The sequence below is a fragment of the Euprymna scolopes genome, chromosome 11, assembly GCF_053919585.1.
Source record: "Euprymna scolopes isolate OS-2025 chromosome 11, ASM5391958v1, whole genome shotgun sequence".
Lineage (NCBI taxonomy): Eukaryota > Metazoa > Mollusca > Cephalopoda > Sepiida > Sepiolidae > Euprymna > Euprymna scolopes.
The window spans coordinates 26350390-26361526 of record NC_136492.1 but is presented as its reverse complement, the minus strand read 5'-3'; positions in this window follow the sequence as shown (position 1 = coordinate 26361526).

Here is an 11137-nt window from a genome sequence, read left to right as displayed (position 1 = left end):
TCTCTCTTTCTCTCTCTCTTTCTTTCTTTCTCTCTCTATCTTCTTCTTTCTATCAATTTATAATCCTTTTGTCTCTCCATTGTATTGTGGTGTATATTTATCCCAGAGGAAACTTGAAGCCATTGACGCTAATTTAATAAAGGCTTATATAGTGATCTAAACTCTCGAAATACAATCAGACGTGAATGTCATAAATGGATGAGATTTAAAGAGCAAATCCGCCATTATCTTCAATTTATTCATCGATTTTTTTTCTTTTTATGTTCACCATTTATATTAGCGTCTCAAGCCATAGCACAGTTGAAAACGTTCTCCGGTTTATGATAGGCTAAACATATACTTAAATCTCACGCTGTTGTCTGTACACATCCTGGAACTTATATAGCTTTCTAATTGTTTGTGGTAATAATAATATCCAAGAAGGACCGCAGCGATCGAAGTACTAACCAAGAGTTTATAGACCGTACTAATTAACGATTAATATCGTCAATAATCTGCAAACGGTATCGAGGCTGAGTCGGACATAACTATATATTGGCTTCAAAAACACTTGCCAAGTGCTCATATTGACAAAGAAAACCGACAGCAATTTTATCGCAATGAGAAGCTGGAGGGACGCTGTTGATCTGGCTTCAGATTGAAAACTGTGATATGCTTTGATTGTCTCATGCGTCGCTAATCGAGAAAGTTTCTAATCTAAATTAGTCCCCATTTATGATCTTCAGTGCGAAACAATAAACAGTGTTAACTGAGTTATAAATTCGAGTTCCTTTTTATTAAACACGGTTTGGACAGCCAGCAATCGTTGTCTGCCCACTTGACAGATAATAAAAAAGTATTTTTTTTGTTACGTCGCGTAACGGTTGGAATTGACTTCATTGTTCAGGGCATTCGGAATTGGGGTTAATACTGATTCTTGTTCCCGGGTTCGAATTGTACGACCGGCTGAAAAAGTTATTTCTACACTAAAGATTCTTCAAGTATAGAACGTACATGTATGCCAATAATAATTTTAAAATATTTATCTATATAAATAAACAGTATGCCAATAATAATTTAAAAAAATAATTATCTATATAAATTAACAGTAGGTATATGTATGTCAACAATAATTTACAATTATTTATCTATATAAATAAACAGTATGTATATATATATATATGTCAATAATAATTTAAAATTATTTATCTATATAAATAAACAGTGTGTGTGTATATATATATATATATATATATATATATATATATATGTGTCAATAATATTTTTTTTTAAATATTTATCTACCTAAATAAACAGTAGGTATATGTATGTCAATAGTAATTGAACAAATATTTATCTATAAACAGTATGTATGTGTGTGTGTGTGTGTGTGTGTGTGTGTGTGTTGGTTGGTTGGTTGTTTTTGTTTTACGGCATATCAACCCTTTTCGGGTTATTTAATGCCGAATCCAAAGATTCGGAAGCATTTTTTTTTAATAGAATATATTTGTTGTTTTCACGTCGGTTTCTATTAAACCCATAGTTGGGACCCTAACAGGTACTACCACTCCGATCAGAGTGGACCTTGGAGCAATGGTAATTAAAGGGTGGCTCCACACTCTCCAAAGCCCACAAGCTGGGGCCTCACCACATATAGTTTAAGGTCATATCCAGGACCCTCATTGAGGGACTTTTACCCTCTGCAGGGGGGCAGTCGGTGTATTCTAATGCCCCACCGACAGGGCCGTGTGTGTGTGTGTGTGTCTGTAAATAGTCGACTGATAAACTCTTTAACTACGAGGCATATCACTCGTGCTACCAGATCAGGCTGTCTGATGATATTGGTTTCCTGAGACGAAATGCACCTAACATTGATGTTTTTTTTGTTTTCCTACTTCCTTTTGCAAAACTTACTTACGTTCTGCAAAACAAAAAAACAAAATAAACACCCTTTCCCCCTTTTCCTTCCTCCCATTTCCGTTTTCTTTTTCTATATTCCCGAGTTCATGGCTGGTTTCCTTACTTGAAATGTACCAAACATTAATACTGCAACCCTTTTCCCTCCACCATTGCAGAACTCATTCATGTTCTGCAGGGCAGAGAACAAAAATAGTAAAATCCACTATAAACCAACCAAACCAAACGAAACCCTATAAACTAGCAATTGAAGATACAAAGAGCTTGAAGAATAAAAACCTACAAAATAACTGGATGCAACATGAATACAATTTTTAAAGAAATAACTGGATTCGGTATTAAATAACCCGAAAAGGATTGATATGCCGTAAAACAAAACAGGCAAACCAAACCAAACCAAACTAGTCACATAACACTGACATTAACAGAAAATAGTCATCCTACGGTTATAACGAGTAAAATCGTTGTTTGCATAATTGAATAATAGGTACGAAGTCCAAACATTTAGAAGTAAAAAATATGTTGACAAACTGAAATGAACATTTTGCAAGTTAAAATGCAAAATGTTCATTTCAACTAACCGACATATTTTTTCTTTCTTTCTGCGGATTGCCTAATTCAATTAATTTCTTCAAGTCATTTAATATTAAACATTTATTACCTACTTCTCTATATCTGCATCATTAAGAGACCCGGCTGGAGCGCGAAATGTTTTGATTTCGATTCTAGCTAACGGCATCCAAGTCATTATTTTAATTTTTAAAATCACTATTATATATTAGGTACAATATAATATTCATTAGAAAATTGACTCTGTAATAATAAATATGAATTGAAATATAATCAAGCATACTTCATGGCTTAACAAGACCGGATTCTCCCGGTTATTAGTCCGTAATTATTTATAGTTCCCTATCTTCATGTCGGAAACGATGCTATACTTTCCCAGGCCACGAAGTTCTTAAGTCCAAGTACGTGAAGTAAAACTCGTTGTAAATAAAAAGGGTTCTAAATCAATCTGTTTTACTATTAATAAAATACCTATGTACATATACCCGACAAACCCGCTTAGCAACAAAGTCTCACCCCTTCACCGTTGATGTCCCTAAATGCCAGAAAGCTTTCTATGCTAATAGTTTTTTCCCTCGAACAGCTAGACTTTGGAATTCCCTTCCTGCTGCCTGCTTCCCAAGCTGTACTGATATGCAGAAGTTTAAATGTAACATAAACACATATCTTGTTAATCTTTCCTAGACATGGTCCACAAAAGTAGTCCCTTACGCCCAAGTGGTGGTATGCTTTGTAAGGGGTGAACATTAAAAAAAAAATAATGATAATATCTAATATATAGAAAAATAGTCATTTATGTCATATAATTTGTTTTTAAAACAATCACGGAGTTAGAGTCGAAATGGTACACTCAATATTTTTAGTCTGATAGTTTCGCAACATAAAATCAAGACATTTGTGAAGTCGATTTTGAAAATAGCATTCATAGCAAAAGTTAAATGTACGTATTTTAAGTTTTAAGGTGCTTCTGTTCTAATGCGTTACTTTGAGATGGGGTTCATAGAGTCCTGACACATAGAGGATAACATAGATTAGAGGGTCAGTTATAGATTTAGAATAACTTCCATTGTCGTCCCCAGAAAATTTTAGACGTGAGATTTAAATTTCATGAATTAAATTTTGGAAAATTTTAGGAAGTAATCTCTTGATAAGCCCCCTTTGTGTTAAACACAGAGATTCAGTAACACTTCCGTTAGTTTTCTAAGTACAATTTACATAAGAATACACTTTCAGATTTTATGTAGATTATTTACTCTTTCTTTCCATACGAAACACACAAACATCACATATACATTAGATTTTAAATAGAGATTAGTTATGTTTATTAGTTGCCGTATTTGTATGTGCAGGAATCAGTTCATAAATAATTGTCCCATTCTTACGAATTTTATCTGTAAATAATAAGGTGCTGTAATAATAGTTATCTGTCTTATATTTGTTTATGCGTTATATTTTTTATCGGAAACTGCTAAGTCGATTTAGTTGAAATGTTGTCTAGCTTTTTATGATAAGCTACAGCGAACCACTATTACGGTATTCATTCCATGTACGGCCGTGAGGTTATAAGTATTCTTTTTTTACATAGGTATAACCACTTATGAAGGCTCAGAGGCCACTCGAGGATAAGGGTTAAAGAGTGTACAGTAATCAATTTGACAATATAGTAATCGTTAGTAATGGAAGTTTGGTAAATTTGTTAACTTAAGTGAAACGGCTCATCAATAACTTGTTTACGTTAGACTTGAAAGACAACCATATTGTAATCAGCTGGAAAGCAAGCAAACGGAAGACAGTTCCACATGCGCTTAGTTCTAAGAAAGAATCTTTGTTCATGGAATTTACCTTTAGATTTAGGCACAGATAAAAAGTGGAGGAAATTATTGATAGTGTTTTCAGCTAGACGAGTGTTTCTCGTGATAGTTTGACAAGGGGGACCATAGATTGGAGCTCAGTCGAGCACTTGCCATGAAAATAACGATAAAGCGAACAATCAGACAGACTCACAAAATCTGGTCTGTGAGAAAGAGGTTGCACGGAAGAGAAAAGGGCACCTCCTACTAGGCTACGAAGTCTATTTTGAATTCTATCAATGCAGCTCCTACCCAAATGTGGCAACAATACTCCATCCTTGGACGCACCTGGCTTTTATAAAGATAGAGAATTGTATCAGCAGTGAAATATCTACTGGGTCGATAGAAGGATCCCACATTTTTTTATTGCAAAGGATTATTTAATGCAAAAATGAACACGAATTTGACCATATTCAACCATCAATTTGGCATAAGTATAAGTCAATGGGCAATAACTATTAAAGTTTTTTAATGGGGGTTAAAAACATATCATTTATTTAATGTTATTGAGACCTAGATACTACTAGATACTACACATATCTAAGGAAATGGCAGAAATACTAGAGGATGACCTTCAACCTGTAGTAGACTGGGGACAACAATGGATGGTCATATTCAATGCTGCCAAAACTAAACTTGTTTCCTTCAATAATTACAAGAAAACTTCTCTACCACTAATAACAATGGCCAAGAACACATTACCTGAAAGTACTTCCTTTAAACTTCTCGGCCTAACGTTTACAGGGAACATGAACTGGAATACATTGAGAGCATTGCCAAGGCTTCTATAAAGAAGGTGGGCTCTATCTACCGTTCTAGAAAACTACTTGCGCCGGAAAGTATCCTGTACAGAGGTACAGGATACTTTCCGGCGTAAGTAGTTGAGGCCACCATTCGCCCATGTATGGGGTACTGTTGTCACAATTGGGCTGGTGCATCTGCTGCTTGTCTCTCACTCCTGGACAGGGTTCAAAAGATAGTCGCCAACCTGATAGGTCCAGGACTGTCATCTAAGCTTCAACCTCTGTCCCACCGACGAAATGTTGCATCCCTCTGCCTGTTCTACAAGTACTTTAATGGTGACTGCTCTGACGAACTGCAAGCACTTGTACCCCCTCAACGTGACTACCCCCGACAAACCCGACAAGCAGCTAAGTCCCACCCCTTCACAATAGAGATCCCAAGGTGTAAGAACGCCTTTTACTCCACTAGTTTCTTCTCTAGAACTGCTAGACTTTGGAACTCCCTTCCGGGATTCTGCTTTCCCAACTGTACTGAGATGCAGAAGTTCAAGTAATGTGAACAAACATCTTGCTGCTCATCTCCCTTCATAGTGCCCCTGCAACTTATGTCCCCGATAGTAGCCCCCTACTTCAAAGTGGCACTGTGCCTTGTTTAGAGGGATTACAAAAAAAGAGACTTTCACATTTTACAAGGTGCCTTAAAGCAAGGCCAGACCTTTTTGTACAGGCATTTGAAATTGTCGTAGACTTGAAAATTAAATATGTTATTGTGATATATCTTATAAGAGGACTTACCATTTTTTTTATTTCAGGTTAAAATAAACAGCTACAGAAAGAGTTGGAATACACCCTAATAAAACCTGATTGTTAAAGCTATTAGATTTCAAAAATGGAATCTAGACGTGAGGATACTTTAGAAGAACGACATGCAATGAAATTCTGTGTTAAACTTGAAAACATACTAGAGATACATATGAAATGCTTCAGACTGCTTTTGTACCAACGTGCATGAACCGGGCATCAATTTTTGAGTAGCATAAGAGATTCAAGAAAGTCAGGGATTCTGTTAAGGATACTGAGAGGTGTGGGAGGAGTAAGGAAGTCAGAACATCAGAGATGATTGGCCAAATAAAGAATTTCATGGATAAGAACCGTCGTGTGTCTATAGAGACAATGAGTGCACAGTTTGATATCAGTGTGGGAACTGTTCACAAAAATATTAGCGAGGAACTGAAGATGCGGAAATGCACCAGTTCACAACTTCATTCTTGTCACAGACAATTTGACTAGATGGGCATCAAAACAGTTCCTCGCCTTCCTTAGAGTCCAGACTTGCTCCTTATGCTTTTTGGTAATTGCCTAAGCTCAAGGAGAACCTTAGAAGCTGCCGTTATGAGACAATTGAGGAGATGAAAGAGGCTGTGACAAGGGTCATTGACATGTTCTCACAAAAATGACTTCCAGGTGGACTTCTGAAACCTGGTGGAAGGGCACAACAAGTGTATTGCAGCTGGAAGAGATTACTGCGAAGGAGACTAGATGTTCACATGTGTACTATTAAAAAAAGTGGCAGTACGAAAAGGTCTGGAAACTTATTGAAGGCACTTCGTACTACTATCAATTCGGCACAAGAAAATTGTGGCCACAGAGTGAGTGAGTGAGCCAGAGCAAGTGCGAGACATAGTACTCTCGGCTACCAGTTTATCAATGTATAACGTTCTACAACAAATATAATGTTCGGTCTGATTTCTACGTCCGTGTTATTTTGCCTTAACAGCTTGTGAACGAGTATTCGACTACCCTTGCCAACACATCGACAAAAGGAATTGTATGAAAAAAAAAAACAACATATCTGATGTCAGATATATCTTAACCGAAGGAATATAGTCAAACAATTGACTCGAAAATACTAGTATTATGTAAGTACGACTTGTTTCCTTGTTACAACGAAAGCATTCTACTGTTCTTCTACAAAAATAAAGCCAATCTTTTGTTTTAAAAAAGAAGTACTTAAACATTAAAATATTTTTCACGGTGATAGAAATCTTAAGGAGAAGTACTTTTTCTTAATCTAAATTTTTAAGAAAAGGAATGTTTGCCTAAATTATGCTTTGCCTCTGAACAAATGTATTCGAAGAAATTATAGAGAACGTTATTTTCCAGAGGGCTGATCGCCAACAAAAGACTGGAGATAACAAAATGGGAGTATCGTACAGCCACAACAAATGGTGGCAGAAAAGTTGCTGCTTCAGTAAAATGAACAAGAAGAATAGCAACAACGACAGAAAAAAGAACAACAAAAACAAGAAGAATTTTCTCTTAAAGTAAAAATGAACTTAATAAGAATAACACTGCATTTTTTTAATTCTATTTAGACACACACTTATTTTCCGGACGAAGATCAAACATTTGAAGCGTTCTACGAAAGATATGATCATCTTTTTTTACTGTAGACTATGAAGCTTAGTCGGACGCTAAAAAGTTCTCTTATTTTTAAGAAAGTTGTGAATAGTTAAACATAGTAAGTTTGTCCACTACCGAAGAAAGCAAGCGAATTAGAATTTTCTGAAGTAATTAAACGTTTGTGTAAGAAATTTATCCCCAATACAACTTTATTTCACAAAGAATAGAAGTGTTTCAACTTGACAAAACGAGATGACGAGGATTACCAAGAATTTGCGGATATTGTAAATACAGATTGTGACGATTCACAAAGAAATAAACAATTTCCGTCCATAAAAAATATTTTGAGTGATTGGATGGAGCGGCGTAATTTGTGGGATCTACAAATCAGCAATTTTTGCCAAAAAATGAAAGATACAACAAAGACGAAGAATTAACCTTCATGCCAACATATCAAACTTGGAAAAACCTCTGTGGTTTTTGATACAACAGTCATCTAAAGAAAACCATCGCTGAAGTCCACCTTGGAAAAATTACATTGCCATTCAGTTTATTAAATACGTCCTACGGTGTATGGAGGGTATAGTAGGATTTATTTAGAGTCACGTTAAGACCCGCTAAAAAAATGCACATTTACGCGAATTTGGTTAGACTTTTTCATGACATATATCTTCGCTAGGACGCACTTTGGACAGTTCACCGACATTTTCCAGCCGGTCTAATCTTTTAATTTTTTCCTATTGCCGTCAATGCGATGATGTTCTTTTATTTTAAATACGGGCTAGCCGTTTTCTTTTAGCCCGTATCTGGCTGTAGCTTTAGTGCATTTTCCTAACGCCGCCGAGAAAACTTCCCAAAATTTAAATTTTAATTCGTAGGCGTTTTATTTCTTGACCGTTGTAGTATTTTCCACTTTTTGGCAGAAACTCCTGATTGGTTTTGGTTTCGATTACGGATCATCTGCGCAATTTTACGAAAATAAACTCACACGTCTGACATAAATACATATACTTTTTCATACGAGTGTGCTTCGGTTTCAATTCAAGCTGATGCACCCAAGTCATATGGATATATTCCTTATATATTTGAAATCGCAATTTTATAACATATAAAAATCGATAAAACATTAACTCTATAGTAGTATATACGAAATCTGCATAAGTAAAATATCATATTTAAACGTACTTTACGACCGGGCCACACCGAGCGTCCCTGCTAGCTTAGATAAATACTTTGGCAATTTTTACAAAAGAGCTACAATAATATCAGAGCGTCCGCATTTACGTTGATGCTCTACATATTGCCAACATCAATATATTACATATGAATGAGTCCGCCGTGGAATTTCCACAGGTCCCGCTAGTATATCTTATTTCTCAAACGATCTCGAAATCGATATTGTACTTGGTCAAGGTAGGAGGGATGCTTCCAGTGGTAACTTCCTAGATAATTCTCTACTTTAAGACGTATTTGGTTTATATGCAGGTAGAGGATTGCGTCACTAGGGGGATATTTTCTGAGAGAATGAGAGAGAGAGAGATTAATATACAATTAGATAGAAAAATATCTATTACTTTCGCTGATGACGGTTATGTCGTAAATTCAAGTTTGAAAATAAATATCTAAAAAAATTCACATTGTTTGACATTCAACCTGATTTTAATATAAATCAAATATCTGCAATGCTTCAAAACGCATTTGATCGTCTTATCTGAAAACGCGTCATCAGAAAAAGCTCTCAATATTGAAAGTTGAAAAATGACCGTTAATACATCACTCGAATTTATTACTAACTAATATGAAACTAAAAAGAAGAAAAATGTCCATTAATTCTGATTAATTATTTTTATTTGTTGTCTTTTTTTTTGTTATTTAAAATTTTGGCTATTGTGTTCTGGTGATTATTTAACATTAGTATCTCATCCTGTTGAATAATTTTCAATTTTTAATGATTTCTAAATCTCATCCTCCTCCTCCTCCTCCTCATTCATTCATTCTTTTTCTTTTGTGCTTTCATTCTTTTATTTTCTTCTTTTTCTTTCATCTTTTTGTTGGTGCTTTCTTTTGCATTTTTTCTTCTTTTATTTTCTTCATTTTCTTTCATATTTTTGTTTGTGCTTTTCTTTCATTTTCTCTTTTATTTTCTTCTTTTTTCTTTCATATTTTTGGTTGTGCTTTTTTATTTACTTCTTTTTCTTTCATCTTTTTGTTTGTGCTTTTTATTTTCTTCTTCATTAATTTTTTTCTTTTTTCTTTCATCTTTTTGTTAGTGCTTTTTTCTTTTTTCTTTTTCTTTCATCTTTTTGTTAGTGCTTTTTTCTTTTTTTTTTCTTTCATCTTTTTGTTAGTGCTTTTTTCTTTTTTCTTCTTTAATTTTTTTCTTTTTTCATTCATCTTTTGTTTATACTTTTTTATTTTCTTCTTCTTTATCTTACATCTTTTTGTTTGTTCTTTTTTACTTTCTTTTATTTTCTTCTTTTTTCATCTTTTTGTTTGTGCTTTTTTATTTTCTTCTTCTTTTTCTTTTATTTTTCTGTTTGTGCATTTTTTCATTTCCTTCTACTCTAATTTTCTTCTTTTGTCTTTCATATTTTTGTTTGTGCTTTTTTATTTTCTTCTTGTTTGTTTATTTTCTTCTTTTTCTTTCATCTTTTTGTTCGTGCTTTTTTATTTTTCTTCTATTTTCTTCTTTTTCTTCCATCCGTTTGTTTGTGCTTTTTTCATTTACTTTTTCTTTTATTTGCATTCTCCTTTTTCTTTCATCTTTTTTGTTTGTGCTTTTTTCGTTTTCTTCTTCTTTTATTTTATTCTTCTTTTTCTTTCATCTTTCTGTTTGTGCATTTTTTATTTCCTTCTTTAATTTTCTTTTTTCTTTCATCTTTTTATTTGTGCTTTTTTCATTTTTTCTTCTTTAATTTTCTTCTTTTTCTTTCAACTTTTTGTATGTGTTTTGTATTTTCTTTTTAATTCATATTTTTGTTTGTGTTTTTTTCATTTTCTTCTTTTATTTTCATTCTTCTTTTCCTTTCATCTTTTTGTTTGTGCTTTTTCATTTTCTTCTTTTTCTTTCATCTTTTTTGTTTGTTCTTTTTTATTTTCTTCTTTTATTTTCATTCTTCTTTTTCCTTCATTTTTTTGTTTGTGCTTTTTTATTTTCTTCTTTCATTTTCTTCTTCTTTTTCTTTCATCATTTTATTTGTGCTTTCTTTTTTCATCTTTTATTTGTGCTTTCTTTTTTGCATCTTTTATTTGTGGTTTCTTTTCACATCTTTTATTTTTTCTTCTACTTCTCACTCACTTTTTTTTCTCCGTCTTCTTTGTGCTTTCTTGTCCATTTCTGCGTGTATTTATTTTAGTTGTCCGCTTTTCTTCTGTTTTTCTTTTCATGTTTTTTAATATTTTAACACCCTTCTTCTTTCCTGTGATTATTTTTTATTTCATTTTTTTCATCATTTGCTTTCTTTTCCGTCCGTTTTATTTTTGCCGTTTGTTGTTTTATTTCTTCTATTAATAATTCTTCTTCTAATTCCTTTTCAAGTACTATTCTTCTTCTATTGCTCTTACTACTGCTTTTCGCCTCCTGCGGTACAATGAAATACATTACTACACGTTAATAATTGACAAAATCTGTTTATGCGAAGAAAATCATGTGATCAGGCAAAATATATGAATGGA